At 35.9% G+C, this 26,434-nt stretch overlaps 1 pseudogene; it reads right to left on the minus strand.

Annotated features, from left to right (window-relative positions):
- The window catches only part of LOC123241847, a 30,859-nt pseudogene extending 4,681 nt beyond the window's left edge, over positions 1-26,178 (minus strand).
- Between the last annotated feature and the right edge of the window lie 256 nt (positions 26,179-26,434).

A 26,434-nucleotide genomic window follows, 5' to 3' on the forward strand; every position in this document is an offset into this window, starting at 1 on the left:
TGTTGATTATTTCTACAAGCTTCTTAGTTGATTCTCTAGGATTTTTTAAGTAGGCCATCATATCATCTGCAAAGAGTGATAGCTTAGTCTCCTCCTTGCCTATTTTGATACCTTTAATTTCTTTTTATTCTCTAATTGCTATTGCTAGTGTTTCTAGTACTATGTTGAATAATAGAGGTGATAATGGGCATCCTTGTTTCACTCCTGATCTTATTGGGAAGGAATTTATCCCCATTGCATATGATGCTTGTTGATGGTTTTAGGTATATATTGTTTATTATTTTTAGGAAGGGTCCTTCTATTCCTATACTTTTCAATGTTTTCAATAGGAATGGATGCTGTATTTTGTCAAAGGCTTTTTCAGCATCTATTGAGATAATCATGTGATTTTTGTTTGTTAGATTGTTGATATGGTCAATTATGTGGATGGTTTTCCTAATGTTGAACCATCCTCGCATTCCTAGTATAAATCCCACCTGATCATGGTGGATGATCTTCTTAATTACTTGCTGGAGTCTCTTTGCTAATATTCTATTTAAGATTTTTGCATCTATGTTCATTAGGGAGATTGGTCTCTAGTTTTCTTTCTTTGTTTTTGGTCTACCTGGCTTTGGGATCAGTACCATATTTGTGTCATAAAAGGAATTTGGTAGGATTCCTTCTTTGCTTATCATATCAAATAATTTGTAAAGTATTGGGATTAGTTGCTCTTTGAATGTCTGATAGAATTCACTTGTGAATCCATCAGGTCCTAGTGATTTTTTCTTAGGGAGTTCTTTGATGGCTTGTTCAATTTCTATTTCTAATATGAGATTATTTAGGTATTCTATTTCTTCTGCTCTTAATCTAGGCAATTTATATTTTTGTAAATATTCATCTGTATCTCCTAAATTGTTATATTTGTTGCCATATAATTGGGCGAAATAATGAAAGCTCTTGAATTTGGTTATTATATTCCTAGGTGTTGACTTTTCTGGGTCCAGGTTAAAGGGTGATCTAGGGATCCTTTCAATGTCTATATTTCCCTCTTTTTGTAGGACTTCAGAGCAATTTTGCTGAATAATTTCTTTAACTATGGAGTCCAAGTTTCTATTAATTTCTGCTTTTTCTGGAAGACCAATGATTCTCAAATTGTCTCTTCTAGACCGGTTTTCTTGGTCTGTCACTTTCTCATTGAGATATTTCATGTTTCCTTCTATTTTATCAGTCTTTTGACTTTGTTTTATTTGTTCTTGTTGTCTTGAGAGATCATTAACTTCTAATTGCTCAATTCTAGCCTTTAGGGACTTGTTTTCCTTTTCAATCTGGTCATTTCTGGTCTTCAGTTGACTTGCCTCACTTTCCAATTGTGAAATTCTGCCTTTTAAACTTTTATTTTCTTGCCAGATCTCTTCCATCTTCATCAACATCTCATTTTTGAACTCTTCAATAGCTTGTGACCAGTTTTCATTTTTTGGGGAAGGTTTTGATACTTGTTTGTCGTCCTCTGTTGTCTGAATTTTCTCTGTGTAAAAGTTGTCAAGTGTTCCAGAGTTTTTCTTGATAATCTTTTTTCTTCTGGGGTTCTCGGCTTGCCATTGTTAGCCCCGCCCCTTTTCAGCTTTGTCTTCACACTTAGGGTCTGCCTGTGCTTTCTATGCTCCCTAGGGCCCCAGTCTCCTTGTCCTTGGGGTTAAGCCTCCTGGTAGTCCCAGGACTGTCCCTCTGCCCGAGGCTCCTTCAGCAGTCTCAGGGGCTGCTTCCACAGATGCACTCCCTTCTGCACTGGGTCCCCACTGGAGGTCCAAGTCTGGGCTCGAGATCTTTGTCCTCATCTAGGGCAATGTTTTCACCCATTTAGATGCTCGAGAAAGTCCATGCGTGCCCCCCAGCCACTTAGGGTCCCACTTCTTGAAGCTCTCAGGTACAAGCCCTGGGGCTGCTAATGATTTACTGGTTGCCCCAATCCTGTTTTCACTCTTGTGCATTGGCCTTGGTGTTGTGAGTGGTGTGTGGGGGGGGTGGATGGGCTTCTTTCTCTCCCGTTTTAGTGAGAGCCGTTTCACCCCTTTATAGTGTGGAAATGCCCCAATTCCGTGTATCTTCAATGCTGCGCCCTGTTGTGGCGTTCCTTCATTTATCTGGATTCATTTTATGTCCCCTTGAGGAGTCCTGTATGCTTTGGTTAGGAGAGATCGAGCAACTGCTCCTTACTCTGCCGCCATCTCCTAGAGTGCCTTTTAATGATCTAAATTGGTAAAAAACTTTCTGAAATTAATCTAAAATACATAAATTTTTTAAAAGACATACAAATTAGTCAAATCCTTTTTGAATCTTGTCTAAAGTCTTTGATTAAGAAATGTGCTCACCTGGTTATCAAAGTGTAGCATCTTATCACTTTTAAATGGGTAGAATAATTGATCAACTAAGTCAGTGACCCCCATTGTTACGCTTGAAATTTATAATCTTAGAGCACTGCATATAACACACGGGGTAAGTGATCTGCCTGAGGTCCTATATCCAATGTCAAAAAGTGTGTATTTTTTTGCATGAAATGGGCTTACTTTTTTGTATAATTTTTTAATACAAGACAATTCAGCCTTAGATACACAGTGAGTCAATTTTGTTAGCAACAAAATAAGGCACAGAGTCCAATTACAATATCATATTTAATTTCTTTTTGCATTAATACACTTTCCATTCCATGCAATGAATATGTACTTGCCAAAAATAATTTAAGAGTCAGTTAAAGACTAGAAAAAAAAACACTTGAGAAACATATCATTTCTCTTTGAAAGGTGAAAATAAGTAAATGTTTTTTATAGTTCTTTTTACTGGTAAGATCTTTAAGCTTTAAAAAAAAGCAGTCTGTTTCCCAAAGTACATGCCATCTTAAAAAAAAAAATCTCAGCAGTGCATGTGTGCATTCAGCTTCATTGTCTCTTGGAAAAAGTTTTGCATAAAAAATTCAAGACTTTCTGTAAACTGTTCACCTTGTGTCATTCCAGGACCCCAAACCACAAATAAAAACTCAGTCCAATTCTATTGCTTCTCATTTCCATATGAAATGGAACAGAAGATACCTCTGGCACACCACTATCTCCTGATGAGTTAAAATGAGTTTCTCTCTGCTTTATTTAGAATATCCCTTTTGCAACCTGTTTCAGTAAAGCACAAACAGAATCCAGTAAAACATGAAGATCTAGTGAAGGAAAAAAACCATTTAATTTCTAACCTGTACCATATGCTTTAAAAAAATATTAGACAAAAAAGTCAGACTTTTTTCAATTCACCTTTTTAAAGTTAGTTTTTATTTCTGAAAGTAGTTCTTAAGGCAAATCAAAAACAGTTCCCAAGTAAATGAAGTAAACACCATCCTTTAAATATTCAGCTTGTTTTGGTCTTGCCTCAATTTACTCCCCAGTTTTTAAGTTTAGTTAAAGCTCCTTTCATTCCATAAGGTGTAAGTTCAAAAGTGTCAGTTCCCAAGTCCAGTAGTTGCTGTTGTCCTTGCAGCATCACCTAGGTGATGCTCAGAGTGTGTTTGTACATGGACCAAATGCTCCTATGGCCAGGGCTACTTCATGTCTCCTTCAACCATGTGTAGAGTTTATTGTAGGCCATCTGCAGCATCTCTTCTATGTCATTTAACAAATTTGTGCTTAAATACTCTCTCTAAACTTTTTCTTGGAATAGGCAGAGCTTGGTAGCTTGGAATCATTTCAAATTACTCTTCTTTCTTACTACTTTTTCATCTAGGAATGGTGTGTTAAGTGGGGAAAAAATTATCTCAGCAGCTTCCCCAAAGCCACATACAAATGTTTAAGTTCTTTCTGATTGAATGTCATTTGGTGTCATCTTGTTTATGTCCTCCGTGCATAAGTGATCTTCCCTGAATAAGTACTTCTCTAGAGGGTAGGGCTGTGATAGTACTATTTATAGTGCCTCTTGAAAGAAACTGAGTTAGTTTGGATATACGAGTTTCCATTTCTTGCTTAGTGCTCTGAAAAGAACCAATAATATCCTGGATTGCATACTAGAGGGACTGAACTGGAGTTGGGTCTTGTTAACTATTATCTAACTTCTTCAGCCTTGGTGCAATAGTTTTTATATTGTTATTTTCCCCTGAAGTCTTCATATTCAATGGATCCTTATAATTTCACTCTTTTGATTGGTGACTGAAAGAAGTCTGAATCCTGAGAGCTCCAATCTATGCTGTTATCCTCACTATGGGATCATTTTGTACTCTTGTTTCTTGAGGCCCATTGCCAGGACCAAGTTAAATCTCTTGGTAATGGAAACATTGCTATTCTGCTTTATGGATTTTGAAGAGCACAAGGGAAACACCATAGCCCTCATCTAATGATTCATCCTCCAGGGCTGTCAAATCTAATGGTGGGTTTTTCATTGCTAGAGATGCCATTTTTTAAAACCCTCTTCAGCCATTTGGGCATTTTTGCAAAGAGATCTTTCGACCCTGGGTTAAGCTGATCCATATGAAAATAATGAGGTTGAAAAAATATTGTCCAGAATTCTTTTTCTGTCATGTTATGTGGAATGTTTTCTGCACATTTCATTTTTATTGCTGGGTAGGTCCTAATATGGACTCAATGATACCAGAAGTTAAATTATACTTTAGGCCATTACAGCCATCTGTCTGAGGCCGAACATCAGCCAGAAATGCTGTAGAAATTCCCACATCCTCTTTGTGATCAGATCCAACAGGGCTATCCACAGTATCCATGCTTAAACAATCGGCCAAGAATTCCTCAGCACTGATCAGTTGACTCACCACCAGGTCTTTCTAAAGGTGAAAGAAAACAGGATCTTCTTGCAGAATTCTTTGTTCTCTTCCAGTTCTGTATGGGCTTTCCTCTTGAATTTGGGTAGCAACTGCTGAGGACTATCTTTCTCAACTTTGTTTCCATTGGAAAAATAGAAGTTGTTTATGTCTTCTGCATGTAGCACCAGCTGAAGCTGGAGTTTAGCTTTTCCTTCAGTACTGATTTTCTGATATTTAATGTCTGCATACATATGGATAATTATAAGGCTGTCTTTGACTCTAGGTGCCCAAGTTATCCTTTCTGTAAAGATGTACAGGGCTCCATCTCATTTCTTCTGACGCATGTTCTTTACAATCAGTAAAATTCTGATGAAGTTGCCATGCTGTCTATAAGATGTTTGGAGCCCAAGGTGTGGTCCAGTTGGGATTTTCTCTGTTACTCTCTTTTCTGGAGCTGCCTGGCTAAGCCCAGGGTCCACCTCCATTGCTGAGGAGGTCTCTCCTCCTTCATAGCTGGCTGGGAGGACACCACAGGTATGTTTAAACATAGATTTTGCTGGTTACAAAGCTACCTCTCCATCCACTTTGCCAACTTGCCTCTTGACATACAAAGTACAAATAAATCCAATTTTCAGGGATAGAAGATTATAAATCTAGGTGAATCATGAATTGCTTCATGGAGGAGGTAATATTTCAGTTAGAGTTGAAAGGGAGTTGCAGACTTTTGGAGATAAAAGTTTAAAGGGAGAATATTTCATACATAGGGAACAGTCTAGGCAAAGAGACCTGGCATGGAAAGTCTCATAGAGTAGCACATTAGTCAGCTCAACTAGGACACAGAGTATGTTAAATCAGTGTGGAAAGATTGGTAGATTGTGAATGTCAATAAGTGTAAAATAGAAGAGTTTGTATTTTATCACGGAGATGAGATTCTTAAACAGAACACTTATATAGGTAGGCTTGTATTTTCAGAATATAATTTTGACTCCTCCTTGTAAGGGATGAATTTCCTTATCCAAGATTATAGAATATAAACTCTCAACCAATTGTGAATACTTTTTTTTTTGTTCAAGACAATTAATTTACTCTTAAAACAAAGCTGATTAGTCTTCCATCAGAATAATTTTCCTCTTTTTTCTTTTTAAATTATTTTTATTTCTTTTTATTCATATATAATAAAGAACATTATTATATTCTTTTAAAATTAAATTTAAATTAAAATTTTTAAATTAAAAAATTCAGATACGAGTCTTAAGGGAAGTCTTGCTCATATTCAAGAAATCGGGCTTTCCTCATGAAAGACATCAAAAGACAAGAAACAAGATAAGTGTTACCAGTCTTCATGTTTGGTACAAAGGAAACTTGCCATGTGATACACCCTGATGAATGCACCAAAGCTAAGACATTGAGTTCTAAGGATAGATTAATTCCCTTTCAATAAATTTTGATTCATTTTACAGATACAGTAATTATACTCCACTCATATGTCCAACAATCACTACCAGCAATCAATAAGGTAGGTGTTTTTCCGCTGTTTATAAATAAACATAGTCACATATGCCAAATAGCTTATAAAAATACAATTAGTTAGGAGAAATAGCAAATTTGTTCTGGTATTGATTTCTCTCCTTGTCATACTAGGTGTTAAAATGTGGCATGTATTTCTTAACTCAGGTTTATTTTAAAAGCCTATTTCCTTATTTAAATTTCATTTTAGTATTCTCTATCATGATTATCACAATTTTTAAAGGGAAAGTTGAAATCAGAAAATATGCAGGAAAGAGGCATGTTCTATACTTTTTTTGAAAGAAGATAAGGAAAGCTAAGGGTTACAGCATCAAAAATCAGTTGGCTCAATTAAGAACTGTCAGGCTTGGATTTGAATATAGATAAGAGTAATAACACATTCATCCATTATAATCAATTTGTAAACATTATTGTTTCTCAAGTTCCAGGAATTAGGTAAGGTGGTTGGGATACAAAGACAAAAATGACATTCTCTTTCCTCTAAAAACGTACATTCTAATAGAAGGGATATAATCTTGTTTTTCTTAAGTTATATTTCAGACATGTCTGTCTCTTCAGGACCCTATTTTGGGTTTTCTTGGCAGAGATACTAAAGCGGTTTCCTATTTCCTTCTCCAGATGAGGCCACTGAGGCAAATAGGGTTAGATGTCTTGCTCAGAGACACATAACTAATAGGCCAGATTTGAACCCACAAAGTTGAGATTTCTTGATTCAAGGACTGGTGCTATAGCTGTTGTGCCAACCAGAAGGCATTATAATGATAATGAAATCAATTATCTCATTTGATTTTTTTAGCTTAATAACCTTTAGCTTGAGTTTAGTCCTACTTTCTTGGCTGATTACCACTTATTAGAGGATAATTTTAGCTTATTTTATTTTCACTCCCAGCTTGTATAACCTGTTGTTAATATCTGGACTCCTAACAGCTGTACCAGTTCTTTTCTCTGTAGAAAAGGATTTCCAAAGGCATTTTCTCCCTTCCCTGACCCCACTTAGTCCACTCAGGATTTCTAATCCTGAAAATAATTACCCTCTTTCATTGTGGTTGTTCATCTTAACAATGGCAAAGAATTAGAACCACAAGGATCAAGTTCATTTCAAGTATCAACTGTGATATTTAGACAGATCACTATAAATATATAAGATTTATAGTTTCAAGGATTGTTGACAATCATTTTGTTAAAAGTCTTCATTTTATAGATAAGGAAACTGAGTCCTAGAGGAAGGAGTAAATAGCTAGTTGACATTTAAATATGTATCTTCTAAATCCAAATCAAGTTTCCTTTCTATAGCATTGCAATTCTGTCTTATATATTTTTAAAATTGTTTAAATATTTTTCCAGATTATATGTGGATACACACTTGAGTAATTGTTTCCTGGCATTTTGCAATTCATATTCTCTCTCCTCATCCTCCTCAAGATGGCAGGTTGTACATGTGTTATTATACAATTTATATTTCCATATTAATCATGTGAAAGAAGACATATTACTTATACCAGAGAAAAAATATGTGGAGAAAATAAAATGAAAAATGCCATACTTCAATCTGCATTTGTACTCCATCCATTCCTTCTATTGTAGTGGGCAATCTTTTTTCATCACAATCCCTGTCCTGAATCCTTGCATTGCTGATAATTGTCATTCACAATGGAATATCATATTTATTGCTGTTACTGGCTACAACTTCTGTTTCTGCTCACTTCATTTTTCATCACTTCATAGAAATCTTTCTAGATTTTTTTGGGTTTCTTTTGGTGATTATCTTGTTTGTCATTTCTTATGGCACAACAGCATTCCATTACAATCATATGCCAAATTTGTTCTGCCATTCCTAATTGATGGGCATCCCTTCAGTTTCTAGTACTTTGACATCAAAAAAAGAGCTGCTATAGATATTTTTGTACAAGTAGGTCTTTCCCCCCTGTCTTTGATCTCTTTAGATACAGACCCAGTAGTGGTATTGCTGGATCAAAGGAAATGCGGTTTTATAGCTCTTTGGGCATGGTTCCAAACTGCTCTCCAGAATTGTTATATCTCCTCACAGATCCAACAACCATGTATTAGTGCCCCAATTTTCCTATTGTCTCCAGAAACATTTATCATTATCCTTTTTTCGGTCATATTAGCCAGTCTCATAAGTGTGAGGTCGTACCACAGAGTTGTTTTTATGTGCATTTCTCTAGTTTATACTAATTTGTAACATTTTTTTAATATGACCAAACATAGTTTTAATTCCTTTATCTGAGAATTGCCTTTTCATATCCTTTGACCATTTGTCAATTGGGGAATGCTTTGTATTTTTAAAAATTTGACTTACTTCTCTATATATTTGAGAAACAAAGCCCCTTCTTATTACTGGCCATTGGAAAAAATCAATGCTGCTACCATGTTTTTCTATGGACTTAGTGAATAAATCATAAAGTTATTTGTAATTTTTTTCCTTACACAAAGTTTCTTTTACACTTATTTATGGCTCTGTGATTATGTTTGGCATAGGTGGGATGGCTGGAAGTTTGAGTTCTAGATATCTAGGAGTGGTGATGGGACCCAGGCTTTCCTCTGGACACCCCAAACTCCAGAAGTATTCCAGGTCAGAAGGGATGCAGGAAATTCCTTTCCTTCCTTGCATTCTTCTAGTGCTGGGGAAAAGGTGACCCTGAGCATCAGAGACCCATGATACTGAAAGACCCATCAGAGAAGCATTCATCTTAGATTCTCCCCTAGATTTTGTGATGAACACAGCTATACGTTTCTCAGTTCTTCTCTGACGAGCACCAGATTATATCTCAGACATCTAATAGTTCTCTGAACTATTCTGGTCACCCCCTCATGTCTTCAAGACACAAAATATCACTCCATCCCTAGTCAAATGACAAACATCACTCCACTTCTGTATATTTTATAACATTATCCTATCTCCTATTCTCCTGTTAAGTAACCCTTGTTGTCTAAAGAGAATAAGAGCCCATCTCCTCTGGGAAGCTGTATCTACTGTCTCCTGGCTTTTCAACTCACATTCTATTTAATAAATTTCTCTTTTATTTTTTAATCTAATTTTCATAGTCCATCATTCCGGACAAGGGTACCCATCAGGAGCCCAGGGTTTTACTTCCAAGCTCTCCCTCTTCAGAAGGTTACCAGAAGAGGCTCCTTTAATTGATGAAGTTATAATTTGGGCTCCTCTTGAAAAGGCCTAGGAGGTGCTTTAATGCACATAAATCACTTTGCAAATGTTGAAACACCATATAAACATTAGCAATTGGCAGAATGTTTTGAGGGCTGGTGGTAGTGGTGGCAAAAAGGTAGGAATTTTTTTAGAAGCAGCCTAACACATTGAATAAAGTATATAGGGAAATGTAGAATTTTATAATATTCACTGAATTTGGAATCATAAAATCTTAGATCAAAACTTTTCTCTTCTACTTAATGTGTCATTATTTGTGCCATTTTATCTCTCCAAATTTATCTCTAAATAGGTAAAGTATTATAAAGGTATTATAACTGTCTACCTGTTAAAAATTAATATTGAATTGGGATATTACTTTTAAATCATTTCCTCTTTAAGCTTCCTGAAACTTGAGGCTCTCATGTTCCAACCAGCCTGCAATAGGCTATCAAACTAGGTTGGGAGCTTCCTTCTTTTGTCAAAGATAAAATGATGAACGGACTATAGACAGGGCTAATTGGCCATGATGAACCCTGACCCATTTGAAAGATAAACAGTGGTTTCAGCCTCTATGTTGAACTTTGATTCATTTAAAGTAACCTGAGATTACCTGCAAGCCCTATTGCACTTGTGCAAAAGACCTGGTGGAGAAGGTGGACTGGGTCTAAATGTATCACTTTTTGAAATTCTTTTTGGAAATCCCTCTACAAAGGTCAAGCCATTTCCTTACAGCATTAGTAGGAGGAGATACCTCTGTTGCTTCCTACAAACAGGAATTACATGTCAGATTATGTCAACTTCAGAATTCTGGAGCTATGGGACAGGCAAGACCCTTGGACTTCTCACTCCATGATCTATATCCAGGACATAAGATATTGACTACTATGTTTCATGAAACCCTTGGGCACCCCTGAATCACCCTAGATAGGATTAGTAGGTTTTGTCCTAGACTGAATAATAAGTCTTCAAGTACCCAATGATCTCAGCCTAGGTAAGAGTCATAGATATAGTCTTTTCTTAAGTACTCTTTTGTCTTAGAGTTATCTCCCATAGTATCCAAGATCTCTACCAGCCTTCCTTTGTCTCCACATAAGCCAATCATTTTTCTTTCTTTCCTTTATTATCCAAAGTGTATCTAGGACCCCAGGGGACTCCAGCATCTGGCAGACTGTTAGATATGACAGTACTCTGTGACTTCATCACACCATTGAGGTACCATAAGATGGAGGTATTATGGAAGAGCTTTGAGATCAAACTCCAGCTTTGGGACAGGTTACTCTTTGCTGCATGCAAGACTCCAAAACTTAGCTTAAAAATAAAAAGAGAAATTTATTAGTTTAGAAGTCATGTTGAAACACTGGGAGAAAGTGTAGAGGAGGAACACTGTCTCCCCAAGGAGATGAGGTTTGAGAGTTTTATGTGTTTTGACAATAGAGGTTACAGAATAAAGAAGGGGGTTTGGGGTGAATCAGGAATGAGGTAATTCATTGAGGTTGGGGTGTAAGGGATGATCTGGGAAATCCAAAGGATGATTAGATGAGGTACCACCCAGTGCTAATGAGAGTGGAACTGGTCAATAGATGTCTATGTTAATTGAAGATCTAGGAGAAAACCCAAAGCAGGAGGGTGGATGCTCCTAGAAAGGGATTTCTTATTTCCCCTTTAACCTAGAACACTTCTGGAGTTCGGGGTATCTGGAGGGAAACCTGTATGCTCATACCTGAGATATTTTGCTTTACACAATGGTATTGGTGTTGTGTGTGTGCATGATTGTGTGGTGACTATAAGAACTATGTCTCTCTTGCGATGATTAAAAATTTATTCTTTTTTTTTTTTTAAAACCCTTACCTTTCACTTTAGAATCAATACTATGTATTGGTACCAAGGCAGAAGAGCGGTAAGTGCTAGGAAATGGCTGGTGACTTGCCCAGGGTTACAAAGCTAAGAAGTGTCTGGGGCAAGATTTGAACCTAGGACCTCCTGTCTCTATATCTAGCTCTCAATCCACTGTGCTAAACAGCTGCCCCCTAGTCTTGTCCTTTTAAACTACTTTAGTGGTTTTGTGTTTTTCAAGGTTAATTGTATATATATAAACTTTTAGCAAATCAATAGGATTCAGCATGCTTAGTAAGGATCTTTCTAAGTGTTGGTGATTACTCCAATTATTATCAAAATTGGGAGAAAGGATTTCTGGATTTATTGCTGTCATATAAAACCAAGTCATCTATTGACCCTGAGTAACTCTATATTGTAACTTTCACTGTATAATTTTTTAAAAATTATTCTTGTGATTAGGGATTTATAATGTTAGGGAATATAGGAAAAGAAGGACAGACGATTATCTTACATGGAGACTAAGGAAGGATGATTCTATCCAGGGGCTGAACTCCCTGGAAGAGGCAAAAGGGTAGTAAGACTTGAATATCTCTTTAATTCCTATTCAGGGTGCTTAATGGGTGCTTGATGGCTTATTGTTCAGTCTAGCATAAGGATTAGTCTGTGAATTCCTTGAAGACAAGTTCCCTTCAGACAAAACTCAAGAGGAGTTTCATAAAAGGTCAATAAGTAGCCTAATTTTGTTTCCTCTTTTTAAGATACTATATTAATTTGTCGTTTTATTCTCAGCATTATTACATATTATATTTTCTTCTTTTATTCCCTTTTCTGATGACTGGACCAAGAATAATGCTATCATTAAGGTTCATGAATAAAAATTGCACACTCTACCATAGCATGATGATTTGTGACAGGTAGAACCCATCTGCTGGTTCACAACTTGTTGGCTTTGGAGAGATTTACAGATTCTCAAATCTCATTTAATTTTAATATATGCACTATGTGAAGGTAACTTTCAGTTTTGGGGTTTCCCCTTTCCACTCATTGACCATTTACCCATCTTTAACTTGTATATTAAGAGAGATAAGAGATTATTGGGTAACAGATATATGGAACATATTGAAAGTATAACCTCATTATTCCATTCCTTACAACAGCATTTGTCTGTGATAAGAAGTACCTCTCTAGGATAAAGGATGAGTCACCCTAGTTATATAACAGTTTGCAACTATTTCCTCATCACAGATACAGAAAGACTTCTCAAGTGGTTTGATGACGCCAGGGCAGACCTCTGAAACTCCTCATCTATTTCTTCATTTTCCCAATGATGGTATGGGTCTTGTGACTTTGCCTTTGTAACCCACTAGTGTCCGTATATGATCATTTTATAAACTGGGTGGAGAAAAGTTGGCTAGGAATCTGGGTATGTGGTGGCACATGCTGACCAAGAGACATAGACCTAATTTAATGCCACTTCCTCTTCAGTATACAGATTTTTCTGGGCTGCTGTACCCACTTTGGGGATGATGGTGGTAATAGATTCAATTAGGAACATCTTTGCTGAGGTTGAGAAATTGTCTCAGGAGATAGTCCAAGCCATTTCCTGAACTTCTAAAGCTATCTCCTTCATCTAGGAAGATATTGACTCTTTAGCAAAAACAACCCATACAAAACCACTTAGCTTTGGACTTGCATACCACTGTGTCAGGGGGAGCCTCTGCTCTTATTAATCAATCTTGTTGCTCTTACATAAATAGGTCATGGGAAATTGTTACAAATATCTATGAGCTCCAAAGAATTATGAATGACACTTAGCAAATTGCAAGAGAGACACATGTGACATCTGATGGCATATGATGGAAACTCTCTTGTTTATAGGGAACTGATCTGGTAGCAACTCTGGCCAAATGGAGCTTTTTAATTCTGGGGATTATTATCCTTTTCAGAATTTGTCTTTGTTGTTTTACTAAAACCTATGTCAAACTTTTACTGAGGGAAAAATTTACATACATATGTACTAAGAATAATGACTATTAGAGATATAGTATATTTAATTTTTAAATAATCAGTTCCTGTAAAATACATATGTTTTAACTGTAACATTGCTAAATGAGTTGAGAAATAATTATGGTTATTTTAAAGTATGATTTTTAATTTGAGTTTGTGGAATTATATCTAGTGTTTTGTACTAAAGATCAGTTTACAATGTCTAAGAGCCGTGATAATTTATATTCCCCAAAACATAGATTATTGAAACCTGTTACTTGTGATTAAATGTTATACAATTATAATTTATATTGTTTGAGTCTGATCCCAGATATACTATTGAGGGAGTGCTGTTAAACCTATGGCTCCAGATACAAATAGCCCTTTTTTCAGGTGTGGCATACATATAATTGCCAAGGTGGAGAGCTGTCTTGGGAAAAAAATAAGAGTGACTTTAGCAAAGGCTGAAGTAGGATTTTCCTGACTCAATTTCCCTGCTAGGACATTTCCTCTTGAGGGGAACATATTCCCACCTAGTTCTTAATCTGTTTTACCATCTCTATGATTCTCATTCGGAGCTAACATCAGACTATAGAAGACATCAGACTAGGGGATGACATTCCCTTTGTCAAACTTCTGTCCCTCTTTTTTTTCTATGGCAACTTTTTATAGTTATGGAAGATGGTGGATAATTGCATTATTGTTTTACCTAAACTACATGCTTGTAGATTATAAGCTATTTCCATTCGAAAGTAGATAATAATGAGGACTTGTTACTATGTTATTATTTGTCCATTTATATGTATGAGACCATTTTGCTACCTTATCTATGAAACATTTTCTTTATTAGGACAATATTTTATTATAATTTTCTTATATTTGGGAAAGGTGCTTTATATTTTATTTGGATTACTTATTTGATGCATTGTTAAATAATTGACCTATCCATAAGTACAGCCTGTAAAAATTCTATTATTGCTACAAAAGAAAATATTCAATTTATGTACATTCTTCTGTGTTACCATTAAATGTAGGCATATGAGTCCCCATTTGTAAGAAGTATTATTATCAATGTGCTTATTATGAATGGACTGAGCAGTCATGATAAATTTTGATTCATTTAAAGTATGGTGAATGATAAAAGAATGTAGAGCATCTTCCAGGTCCCCATGAGGACACATCTCTCTTTTGAAGTAATGAGGGAGGAATTGAGGTCTCTAAGTCTACTTCATCAGGGGCTATTTATCAATCAGAGATTGCTTGGAAAGTCCAGAGGACATGTCATGAGCTCACAAATGGTATATATAGACATGTGCTAGAGGATTTGGGGTCTTTGAGAATATAAGTATGTCTGGACCTATCAATTAATAAATTATTTTAAAATTAAGAAATGTTGCCTATTGAGAAATTAAATTTTTACTATACCTCATAGCGTTGTGTGGAAAACATTTTGTAAAACTTAATATAGTATATAAATGTGAACTATAGTAGTTAATTTGAAAAAAATATGAAAGATTTACTTTTATAAGTATTTTACAACTCCTTATTGGTGTGCTGGGATATTGGAATATCAAATATTGTTGATTAGAGATCTTTAAACTTAGGTATCAAACACCAATTCTAAGTTATTTGAATCAATTTATATAAGTATGCATATAGCATCATTTAATCCTCTTCAGTTTGAATCAGTATCAATTATGAACCATCTTTTTGGCCTATTTGGATTTTTTTTAAAAAAAGAAACCTTCTGACTATTATGCAAAAATGCTCAGACATTGTCAGACTAAGACAATCATCTTGATTATTTTTGGTTGTTTGGAGGATAAGTAAAATCCACCCTGACTAAAAGATAACCCTTGGGAGATAAGTAATTTGGCTTTTGTAATGAGGTGTGCTTCATCATAAGGGTGATTATAATGGAGTCTAAGGGAATAGGGATGGGATTTTTCCATATTTTATCTTTATTTCTTAAAGTCTTTTATATTGGAGAGCATGGTATAATGGGGAAAAGTGCAGTATTTTTGTTAACAGGAAATCTTTAGGGGGTAGGGTATTCTCCAATGATACTAATAAGACTATACAACTAGAACACGAAAAGCCCTGTAACTATTCCTTAAGGCAATTTGTCTGAAATATCATTCATAACCGATGAATGCTAGGTGACATTCTAATGCTAGTATTCCCTGCCAAGTCAAAAAGCCAAATGAGAAGGTATTTCCTTCTTGATTACAAACACTGAAATCCTTTGTACCTGTTCATAGTCAGTATGGCGTTCTATTCTAACATCATTTATTAGAAAAGAGGACACAATTACATTATATTATTAATTTAGGTATTTTTACTTTTCCTTTCTTCTTATTCTCATTGTATTTATCTATGATTTTGTATTTAAGTTTTTTAACACTTTTGATTTCTCACACTTTAGTCAATTCTTAAAATTTTTGCATTCTCTAGAAAACTCCAATTTAATACAAACTGATAAGGGAAAAAACTCACATTTGATAGCATACATATAATCAAAGGATACACTTTTGGAGCTCAAAAGGAGGTTAAAGGCTATAAATTCAAATCTCTGAAATTACAGATTAAAAAAGCCAAGATCTGGTTTAAGTGATTTGACCAAAGTCACATAGGTAATTGAGACATGGTGTGGTGTGGTTGTTAGGGAATTAGAATTTATACCAATATACTCAAATGCTATCTGTGTGACATTGATCAATGAACTTAACTTCTCAGGACCTCAGTTTCTTAATTTGTAAATTAAAGAATTGTACTTCATGGTCTCTGATACCCCACCTGGCTTTAAATCTATGATTTATTGATGCTAAATGGTAGTACAGTGTTTTGAATGAAAGCTGAGTGCCATCCTTCTATGTATTTTGCTCTCTACCTTTCTTTAGTCAAATGAACATTTATTAAATGTCTATATTTTCCAGGAAACATATCATGGATACAAATAAAGATAAAATACAGTTTCTTCTCTCATAGAGCTAATAGCTTAAGGGGAATACAACATGCAAACAAGTATATATAAACAGGATAAATCAGAGATAGTCAATAGAAAGAAATCACTGAAATTTAAATAGATCAAAACAAAATTTGTAGAAAATAGGATTTTTCAGGAATCTAAATGAGGTCAAAGAAGCAAGGAGGGAAAAATGATAAGGGATAAAATTGTAGGTATGAGGTAGAGCCAATTAAAATTTCAGTTTTGGAGAGATGAAGTGTCTTGTGTGAAGACAAATAAGGAAGTCTGTGTCACTGGATCAGAGTATGTGGAGGTCTTTAAGATTTAAGAAGATTGGAAGGATAGGAGAAAACACACATATGAAGAGTCTGAATACTAAACATAGGATTTTGTATTTAATCTTGGAGGTTGAAGGCCATCAATGGAATTTATTAATAAAAGTGGAGATAGTCAAGATGGCAGTTGAAGAATATATATTTCATATTTGAGAGGAAGATAGACAACCAATGATAGAGAATTGAGGCAAGGAGACCAACCAGAAGGTGTGGTACAGAGAGAGGGGGTCATGATAGTTTTTTCAAGCTTTGCCTGAGTTCTGGAATCAGTTAGGGGTTTGGAATCTTGAGGGAGAAATTCAGTTGGTTTGGGTCTCCTGTGGAGGGAGGTTGTCTGACCAGCTGAGCTGCCTCCTTACCTATCTGTAGAATTGAAATTTAGCCTAGCTTTGAAATATTTATTTAAGAAATTGTTATTTTGGATAAACCCTTTATATCTTCCTTCCCTATATTATTTCCTACCTCCCCTCCCTTACCTTATATGTCTGTGGAGTTAATAAGGAGAGTAATTAGAGAGGGGTTCAAATTCGTGAAGGGTTAACTATAATTGACAATATTAGATATAAAGAAACTAGTCAGTCATCATTTATTCCCTTTAGATATCAAGAGCACCTTGTAAGCTTGAATTAAGGCAGGTCTTTACTCAGACTTCATCTCTGCCTCCCTTCCCCCACCTGAAGTTCCTGAATCAACTGTTAGGGCTTCCTTGATCCACTTTCCTGACACATCAACCTTTAAAGATAATAAACCCTTTTGTGTTTTAACAGACCTATTAGTATAATTTGTCAGTTAGTTATTAAGAGAGGGAAGAAGAGGGAAAGAACCAACATACTATTGGCTTGAAGGAAGCCGGGGTATCCATCTTGAAGGAAGGTATAACTTCAAAACAAGTCCCTTCCTGTGAAATTAACTAAAGCCTGATTGTTAATTTCAGTTTAGTCTATTTCCCTCAGCCTGTGTTTAAGTCTGAGTCCTGGTCTATAAGCCCTGCTGTATTTGCCTGTTAGATTAATTCTCCCTCTCCTTGAAGATCCTTTTCCCTTCAGTGCTGTACTCCCTATCTTCAGCTATATTATATCCTGAATCTCCCTGTTCCAGCCTACCTGTAACCTAGATTTACTATCTAACAAATCCCTGATAACCTCCTTTCAAAATTCCCTTGTACCACACACCCTTCCTCAAATTACCCCCATTTCAAAGGTTATCAAAATAGTTTGAGTGTGGTTATGAGGGCCTGTGCCAAGGTAACATCAATACCAGAGGAGAGAAGGGACTATACATGAGACCTTTTATAAGGCCAAATTGAAAGATCTTCACAACAGATTTGAATATGAGGGTGACAGATTATAAAGGGTTGAAAAAAACAGTTAAGTTGCAAGCCTGTGTGACTAAGAGGGTTGTGAGGCTATGGACTGTAATAGAGAAGTTTGAAAGGGAAGAGTATGTGAAGATAAATAATTATTTGAGTTTAGGAACCTGTCTGAGCTTACACAGGTTGCCCGGTTTCAGATAACCAATAAGCAGTTTGAGATAGTCTGGCATTTAGAATATAGTTTAGGGCTAGATAAGTTGATAGGAGAATCACCAATATAGAGGTGACAGTTAAATCCATATTACTGATGAGATCACAAAATGAAATAGTATAGAGACAAAAGAGGAACAGGACTGAATCCTCTGGAATACTCACTGTTGGTGTCTGTGTCTTGAATAAAGACATAGCAGAAGAGACTTAGAAAGTGTGGTCAGAAAAGTATGAGAATCAGGATAGAGTTCTGTATCAGAAAAACAGAAGAGACTAAAAATAGATGAGGTTTGAGAAAAGGCTGTTAGCATAAAATAAACACACACACACACACACACACACACACACACACATACACACACAAATCAGTATAAAATGCAATGATTTAAAGAATGAATTTCCTGATTCATCTGACCAAATCAACTGACCAAAAGAGCCAATCTTTTAACAGTTAGATAAAAACCTACTAACACTAACATCCTTTTGTTTGTAGAAGCCTGAAATCTTTCTAACTACAAGGCAAGCTATATTACTTTACTGTGGAAATTCTTGAGGGAATATTCTACCACTACTAAACTTTGCCTATTAAAAAAAGTCCCATCAATTTGACAAATGGATTTAAATAATGTCAATATTGATTAGAACAGTTAACTTTAAGGCAACTCGGAGTTAAGAAGAATTTCTTATGTTAAATTCAATAGTTTCTATTCTTTGTCAAGCAGACATGGACAGAGAAACATGCAGACTATAGCATTCATAAACCATTCAAAGTAACTTTCAAAGAATTTAAATTTAATACTTATTTGAACACTTATGGATGAAAAGAGGCTCAAGATAACAAGCTATATCTGTGTCTATATATTTATAAATGGCTGTATACCTATATGTGTGACTTCCTCTTAATATTTTAATGACCCTTGTAAAATAATTCTCAATTGTAGTTCTAGTTAAAAGTACCAATTCAATGAAATCTAATATCCTTCACAAGTGTAAATTGATAGTTATTATCTTCTTCCCCACCTCAACTAAAAAGAATCATTATAAACATGTATAGTTCTGTAAGGATTTAAAAATTTAGGTTTCATGCTAAATAGGAGAATTCTATAGTAATATTGTGGTTGCCGATTTAAAGATTCTATAACAAGTCAAAATTACTTTTAGTAGTTTTATTTACAAAGAGGTCGAAAGAGTAGAAGTGGGAAAATGTAAGAAGGAGGTAGAGAATTATCTAGCCTATCACCCTAAGTGCTGCTTTGGTGTAGGGCTCAGTCGCAGCAAGGCTCAATAATCTTCAATCAGAGAACTGGGTGTTATCTTCAGCAAGGGTTCCACCAATGCAGTTTCCTCCAGGAAAGGAAGGCCTCTCTGGAACCAGTCTCTCTAGAAACCAGGAAAAGAAGTTCTCTCTGCTCACCAACTCACTGGCGCAATATCCAGAGAGAAGACGAAAAGGAGAAGTCACAATGCAAAGGCTCAGGAACAGTTCAAAGGAGAAGATCCAAGTCCAGGATCCAAACCCAACATTCAAACCAAAGGTCTCTGGGACAGGAAGTTCAGGACTTTTTATAGTCCTTTTTCCACATCACTTCCTGTCCCTTCCTCCACTTTATGGGAACCAATTGCAGTCTTTCAATTTGCCTAGTACTCCCCAAGGGGTGGTCAGTGGCCTCTGGAGTTGTCATCCACTTTAGCAAGTGACTTGCAAATTCTCTTACTTAAGTGTTAAGTAGGAGTGTTTTGAGTTCTTGAATGATTAATTAAAAAGTTGATGATTGATGGACAAAGGAAGTTTGATTCACTCTTCACAGTTCTGAAGTTTGTAATTTGAGATATTATATTTAGCTTCACAAAGGCAATTTCAGATAAAACTATTGCAATAGCCTCTTAAATGCTCCCTTTGACTTTCTTCACATCATCTTTCATCTGACTTAAAGCACAGACTAAGTAATCCTTCTAATTCAGAAGGGGTGATCATATCACCCCAAGTCACTAAAAACAAAACAAAAACTACTTTCCTGAGATGACTACTTTTTTTAAAGGACTCTATGATTCCTTTGCATATAAGCATTCCGTTTAGTGGTGTAGGTTATAAGGCATTCATGTTTTTCATACTGTGAAGTGTCCATGTCCTGACAAAATAGGGTCATATCAATGTGTCGTATTTCTTCCTTTATGTTCCTTGAGATTTAGTGGGTACCAAAATAGACTAAATGGTATTCCCCATTCTTATTATATAACTGGCACACAACTTGTTCATGTAGATCATTCTTTATCACTAATATGCTACAGACTGCTTACACCCATATTATAGCTCTCTACTGTTCTTTAGGTAATAGCATTTTAATTCTTTGGTATTTCTTTATTACATTATTATATAAGCATATATTATATTAGAATTGAAAAAGTCAGTCCTTGTTATAGAGAGAACTGTGTGGGTTATTATAGTCAGTGTTTACAAAATCTCCATCGTTTTTCATATCTATAAAATATTTTTGAGAATAGTCTACTCATTCACAAAGGGTGTCCATGATGAAAAAATGAGTGGAAAAAATAAAGCCTTCTGCAAATGATTTTGAATAACACACCATGTCTTCACAATAACACTGACTGAAAACTGTAGAGAATTTAAGATTTTCTTGCATCTATTTTTGGTGATTTGGTAGAACTAAATAAGACTTTTAGGATATTCTCAAACAAGATGTCTTTTACAATTTATTAAAATTGCATAGTGTGGGAAGGGAATCTCCTTTCCCATTATGTCAATTTTTTTGGGCATCATCAATCAATGACTTGGAGGTCTTTTACCATTGAGATGTACAAGTACAGAGAAAGCCTCAGAGAAAGGAAGTCAAAAGCAACAAGATGGGAAACTGATCCCATATGCATTGCCCCACTGGGTGGTGCCAGGAAAATTAAGGAATTATGATTGATTCTTGAAATGCAACGTGGGTGGAGAAAATTGCTTACAAGACAATATCAAGGAACTGGGCTCACTCTCTCCTGCACTTCTGGCTGGAGATTGGAACCTGAAGGAACATATGTAGGTGGTAAGCTTCAATCCATCAGAACGGCAGATAGAATATTAAGCCAAGCTTCTCTCTACTTCTTTCCTATGTTTCTCTCTCTTTACTATCACTACTTTGATGTAATAAAACTACTAAAGCTAATAGTAGCCTCATAATTTAATTTTAAATATTAGAATAGTATGCCTCAAAATTTAGTAAACTAGGCATAAACATTGACCCACCTATACTACTACTAGACCTATGCTCAAAAGAGATCAAAGATACAATAAAAATACCTATACAAAAAAAAATTTAACAGCACTTTTCATGGTAGTTAAGAATTGGAAACTAAAGGGAGTATTCTCCTATTAGAGAATGGATGAAAAAATTATGCTATGTTACAGTAATGAAATATTTGTGTCATAAAAAAACAATTAAATGGAAGATTTTGGATAAATTGAGAAGACTTCTATGCACATACACCAAATGAGGTGAGTATAACTAGGAGAATAATTCAACAATATAATAGAGAGAAAAAAACAAGTTTGAGTTCAGAATATAGATCAGTTAAATGATAAACTCCAAGTCCAGAAGACTGAAAATGAAATGTGTCATACTTCTTGCAAGAGAGATGGAAGAGACATATATGTTAAGACATTAATAATTCGGGAATTTATTTTACTGGACTATGCATGTTTATGATGAAGTTCTTGTTGCTTTTCATTTGAGGTAGTGAAGAGGATAGCAGTGTAGGATTAAATTGGGGTTTTGACTAAATAAGAAAGTTATAAATTCAATGTTGTGGTTGCCAAACTCAAAATATTATCCCTAAGCCAGAAAAAAACTGTTAGCAGCTTTTATTTATAACAAGGAAGAGAAAGAGTTAAAGTATGAAATGTAGGAGGGAAAGAGGTATGGAGTTGCCTAGTCTACCCAAAGTGCTGATATGATGAAATTTAGCTCGCTCCCTGACAAAATTCCAATCTCCACATGGAAGTCCAAGTCACTCACCAACAAGCCAATTGCAGGATCCAGGGAAAAGGTCTCCTCCAAGCCAAGGCAGGGATCTCCAGAACCAATCTCATTTCTCCAAATGCCAGGAAGGGAATGCATGCTAGACCCTGTTGGTTTCTTTTTATGCCCATTTTTTCCAATGTCACTTCTTGTCACTTCCTGTAACTCCTCCTTCTTCACAGAAACCAATGGCAATCTTTCAATTTGCCTAGCACTGCCCAAGGAGAGGTGGAGGGGAAGTGGCCTTTGGAGTTGTCACTCTAGTAAGTAACTTGTAAACTCTCATACTTAATGATAAGTAGAGATACACTAAGTTCTTGATTTGATTAGCTAAAATTAGGCAAGGAAGGAATTAATCCTATCTTCACAATCCCTCCTGTGATTCTTTGGGAGACTCGTCTCCCCAATGAATCATTTGACATAACTAGCTTATACTTCTAAAGATCTTCTAACTAAGGGTGCATACAATATTTCACTTTCTAAGAGGAAATTACAATAGTTGGAGATAAGAGGTGTTATGAAAAGGGGAGTTAAGGTCCTATTATTTGTTAATTCATAGAAGTACTATTGTTTAGCTAAGATATGGAAGACAGAAGTTTAGTTCCTACAACAGACTGGTAAAACTTCACTGAAGAGTTTTGGAATTCTAAGATGGACTTAGTGCCTTAGTAACAGCTCTATGGAGACCTTTGGCTTAGAGGTAAGTAGGAAGTAGATCTTTACTTCCTGGGACCTAAATAATATCTATTGATCTAGCACAAGCTTGATCTTGATGTAATTGGATCAGCTAAGCTAGTTTCCATGATCTGACTATGAAAATATATAAATGATGTTGTCTTCAATCAGGTAAGTTATCAACTCTTAAATAAGACTATCAGAGGCTTAAAGATTTAAATGGGTTTATTTGGGTTGATTGACAGGAAGGTAAACTGGGAGATGGGAGAGAGGGAAGTAGATGAACCCTATTTAGTTTTAATCTAATAATAAGTATAATAAATTATGCTAAAGTTTAAATATAAAGTTGGCTTAGGTGCTGAGTCCAGGGGACTTTGAGAGTCTCCCCCTGGTTCAGAGGCTGTTGTTGATTTTTGCTGGTTTGATGAGATGATCTTATTTAATAATTAAGCCTCATTGGCCTTATCAATACTAAGAGGATTGTTATAGCTAGCAATGTAGTTTAATGTAGTTTAAACCCTGCCTGCCTTCCTATACCAATCTCCCTCCTCCCAGGGCCTGGACAACAGACAACCTCCTGCCTCCCAACCCAAAGAAGAAGAAGTATGGTTGAGGGGTTTGTGTCCCCAATTTATACTCCTTTCCCAACTGCCAGATTGGCACAAGCCCAGGGCTGCCTTGCCAGGTTCTGTGTTCTAAAGGGGCACACTTCTTTTTGCACCTACAGAAAGTGGCTGGTGATTTCTATACATTACAGAGGGAAATAGAAGAGAGAGAGCAAATCCAGTGTTTGCCAGGCACATTGACAAAAATCCAATTAGGGGGCAATTCCCTTTGGCAAAAGAGTTTACATTCAGAATAAATTATATGTTCAACCCCCTTCAGTTTTGTCAATTATATCCCAAAATTCATTCTGGATCTTCTGATGCAGTGTAGGTTTCTTTGTAGCACTTTCTCAAAAACGTTCACTTTCTTGATTTGATGAGTTATCAAGCTTCTTTTCCTGAAGTTTTTTCTCAAAAAAAAACATTTCAAGTCAGGATTTTACAAAAATTATACAATCTCCCCTGAGGAGGTTGTTGACCAACACCTGGATCAACTCAGGATACATGGTTGAGTTATTGGGTATATGATTCAATTGTCAAAAGAAAAACCATAAACAACAACAAAAAACCCAAATAGAAATGAAAAAATTAATTTTGAGGGGGAAAAATCAAAATCTATGAATATAAAATTCTGAGTATGCCAGAAAAAACCCATAACAGGTCCTTGTATCAGAACCAATTAAATTGATTTATGTTCTACAAGTATGCAGGACAATTGCGGTAATATTGCACTTACCCATTGGTAGCGAGGACTATAGAAAATTACCATACTATAAAAGAGAAAAGGGGACTAGATTTTGATGTTAAAGGAAAGTATGTAATTCCCTGGTGTTATTTTTCCTTCAATCTTAGGGATAGGGAAGCCAAAATGGCAGCCAAACTAAGGTATTTGTCTGAATGTGGCACCGGGAAATCCTGTATCTGACATATGTCAACCAGCTGTCTCCTTGAACCTCAAAACAAGATCTCTGTCTTGGCACAGATCTCATCAATCTCACAAGAATTGTTGATCTCCTTCACCTTGTGCTTCTTAGCACTGTACAATGGCTCTTTTGTGATCCCTTCTCCTGGAATCAGATACAATTATTAATCAAAGTCCCACAATATTTAACAATCAATGGTAGGTTTCCATAGTCTAAAGTTTTGGGGTATGCGTTGATATTAGAGCAAATGGATATTTTAAACTTATTTTATTGCAAAATCAAAAAAGATTAATGTTGATTATATGTACTTTAATTATAAGAAATATGAAAGAAAAAAATCAAATATTCTATTGAAAATAAAAAGAAAAGAAATAATAAATAAAGATTCAGGAATTCATTGTGTCAGCCAAAACAGTGTTCAAATTGTTTATGGATTTTTGTATCCAGTGTATGTGACAGGATACAGTCAATCAGTGTTGATAGAAAGTACTCATTTTACATGTGAGCAATGACTCCAAGAGTCCTTTTCTCTAATTTTGATAGCTGTTGGAGTGGTTAATAGTACTTGAAATGGACCTTCCCAGGAAGGCTGAGTTGCTCCAATGTGCTGGAAGTTTTTTATGTATACCTTGTCTCCTGGGATTAGGTCATGAACTGAGAAGTCTATAGGTCCTGCTTGTATTGCAGCTCTGAATTCATGGAGTTCTTACAATTTGATTTGTAAATTCTTTATATGGGAAGCAATAGAAGTTTACCTCCTTAGTATTGATGTGTATGCAGGAGAAAAAGGGTTAGCTTGTATGGGGGATGTCCAAAAAGTATCTCAAATGGGCCTGCTTTGGAGATTAAATAGAGCTAGAGGGACAAGTTCAGGCCATTTCAAGTGAGTCTCAGTACATAAATTTCAAATTATAGTCTTAAGATCTTTATTCATTCTCTCAACTTGACCTAAGCTCTGGGAATGTTATGATACATGGAATTTGGGAGTAATTACCAAACACAAATAAATTTGGGACAGAACCGAATAGGTAAAATGAGTTCCTCTGCCTGATGCTGGCAGACCAAAGTGAAGAATAATCTCTTTTAAGAGTACTTTGTGGGGGCAGTTAGGTGGCTCAGTGGTTTGAGAGCCAATCCCAAAGATGGAAGGTCTGGGTTCAAATCTGGCATCAGATACTTCCTATCTGTGTGACTTTGGGCAAATCGCTTGACCCCCCATTGCCTAGCCCTTACCACTCTTCTGCCCTGGAACAAATACCCAGTATTGATTCTAAGACAGAAGGTAAGGGTTTAAAAAAAAAAGAGTACCTTGTGTATGATTTGAATACTCTCCCCAGGACTTTAAATCCCAGCTTCCCATATTCCTTTTCATGTTTCGTCCTTATGTTTTGGAGATACAGTTTGTGGGTGATGCCGCCCTGCTCTTTTTCTCCCTGATCATGGTCTGTGCTGGTGGGGTGACTCCCAGGCAGGAGAATTTTTCTCACATGTATTTACTCAGGCTTTTATTTTTATTCTTGGATTTTTCTACTTCAAGTGATTATCAATAAATCTTATAAAATATAATATTTGGAGTTCTTGGATTTTAATTTAAATTTTACATTGATGGAGACCACAAAGGGATGGAGTTTAGAACCCTTGCTCATCTCTAATTCAGTAGAACAATTTTCTTAATAGATGAAAAGACAGATTAGTTTTAAAAGTTTCTGCCACCCTCACTGCTCCTCCTCTACTGCCCGCCTCTGCTGTTGCTATTACTGTTACTACTGCCACCTCTGCCACTGATTCCCACAGTTGACCAGACATGGCCTGGGGTCCAAACATGAGCCTGACGCCACTTCTCTTGAGCATACTGGCTGGGGGTCCTTGTGATTTCTGTGTGGCTAGTAAAGTATAAATCCCCTCTTTCCATTACATAGCTAATACCTGAGTGCATGCTAGTACCTTGGAAGACCAGGTGTTTCTCTTAGACAACAATTAGCTTCCTCAGGGCTTTCACCTGGGGACAAGCTTCCACACTCAACTTCCTGCCCACATAGCTGGGGAGAGCAATCAAGGGAAGCAGCAACCCCCTGCCCATGTGACAGTGGAAGCAAGTGGCATTCTG

Source organism: Gracilinanus agilis, chromosome 3, assembly GCF_016433145.1.
Source record: "Gracilinanus agilis isolate LMUSP501 chromosome 3, AgileGrace, whole genome shotgun sequence".
In the NCBI taxonomy this organism is placed as follows: domain Eukaryota; kingdom Metazoa; phylum Chordata; class Mammalia; order Didelphimorphia; family Didelphidae; genus Gracilinanus; species Gracilinanus agilis.